We start from the raw sequence: 2,056 nt of genomic DNA, 5'->3' as shown, positions 1-2,056 counted from the left end.
AAAAATGTAAAAAGGTATAAATTCATAAATTAGGGATTATGTTAAATGTATTTTAGCAATTTATACTCATAACTGCCTATATTTTAATATGAAATATTACTGAAATTAGACACTTATCAATAGGTCTTGTAAATATTGTGGAGAATGTAAATTGGATCAACAAACATCATTAATTGCAAATGATAATAGGAACAAGCAATGATGACATGATGAAAAGGCAGGGGAAGAGCTTGAAACTCTCCACAATCACATTACCATTAATTTTTTTTATGTTGTCATCACAGCTTATCAGTATACCATTAATTTAATTTCATTATGAACGACATAAGATGGGGAGAGTGACTATCTTCTGAGCATCAAATTTTAAATTATCTTGATTGTATCTATAGACATGACACATGAAAAATTGTTACTAATTTTTTCTTAGTAAAACAACAATATCCTAGGAAAATGATGACTTGCATGTAAATGCACGTTGCCTTGATCCCTCATTCAACAAATCATAAATTTTTTTCTTTCGTAGATTATCTTAACAAGAGCATAAATGGATAAGGATCATGCTTCCTTCAAAATAAAATTCATGCATTCAATTAAATTAGTTATCATATGCTCATATCTTTTGCCACCATCATATGCCTGGATCCACTTTTCAAGTGGTATTTTAATTTATCCAGAAAGTTGTTTATTGGAATTCAGTGCATAGCGGATAACATGGCCTAAAGAGTGACGTGTTTCATTTCATAACCTAGTACAAGTTTATAAATCAAATTAAAGAAAATCATTTAAATTAGACAATTTGTGTATAATGGAAGTTAAGAAATATAAATACCCATGTTTATTAGTTGTCTCTTCAACTCTGTAGTTTTGAACTTCTTGTTGATGTTCAATGCTATATGACAGATGCAAAGCATTGATTGCAGGTCATCTGCTTCCCAACCAACCTTTGGAGATTGTAATGCTGACAATATGGTCGTTCCTCTGTTATTTATCATGCATACATTTAGTTGGGTGTGACATATGAACACAATTATTGAAAGAACCATATCATGGTTTCCTTTGTTTCTCCTTCAACAATTGCAAAAGCCAAAAAAGATATGTTGCGGTTTCCATCTTGACCAATTGTAGTCAACAAAGTTCCATGATATCTTCCAGCCAAAGATGCTCTATCAACTTGCATTATGGACTTGTAATGGTTAAACTCGTCAATGCAAAGTTTGAAAAATCAAAACACTTGCTTTAAGATGAAACACGATTTGTCTTGGACACTGTCAAGAACAATCAAATGAGTAACATACTGCACAATTGTGCCTAGAACACTTGGTTGTACAACTTTCAACCATTTTTGTAGATGGTTATATGAGTCCTTCCCGTCCTCAAATTCCATTGTACGATCCTTTTATTTTGCAGTCTAGGTTTTTCTGTATGTGATATAATAACCATGATGATTTTTTACTTTTGCAATTAAACTCTTAATCAAGATGGAAGGATTGTCTTCACTGAAATTGACCATAATGGAAGTAATTTTGTTTGAATCCAAATTTATGTTATCTTGGGGAAAGCACGATTGACAAACACGTGTGAGACATTTCACCTTCTTTTTTTTTATCTCCCATTGATATTGAATTTTGCTATAAGATGCTCAAAGTCATCATTGAAAACCATTGTCACACTATATGAATCTTACTATATATATGTTTGTCTTTGATTCAACAATAAAAAGTTTGTAGCTCTACTCAATGTGGAATTGCTTTATCGCATCCAAAGTAGACTTTTTTGAATTGAAGCACATGCATTCAGTGCCACTATACTATTAAACTAATATGGATGTATCAAGGATGTTGGGCAATCATCCGCCTGCTCCATGAGATTTTCATCTTCCTCCTCGAAGCTGAAATCATTCACCATATCTCTTATAATTGAATATTCCTCGGTTGTCCTAGAATTGCTAGGTACGTGGAAATTGTCCATATGCCAATTGCAAAATATAAAAAGTTATGATCACAAAAAATTGACTGCAAAATTTGATCATAATTTCATACTTAAAAAAACATATACA

The sequence above is a fragment of the Phaseolus vulgaris genome, chromosome 1 (assembly GCF_000499845.2).
Source record: "Phaseolus vulgaris cultivar G19833 chromosome 1, P. vulgaris v2.0, whole genome shotgun sequence".
In the NCBI taxonomy this organism is placed as follows: domain Eukaryota; kingdom Viridiplantae; phylum Streptophyta; class Magnoliopsida; order Fabales; family Fabaceae; genus Phaseolus; species Phaseolus vulgaris.
The sequence above is the reverse complement of the archived record's forward strand: the minus strand, read 5'-3'. Positions refer to the sequence as shown.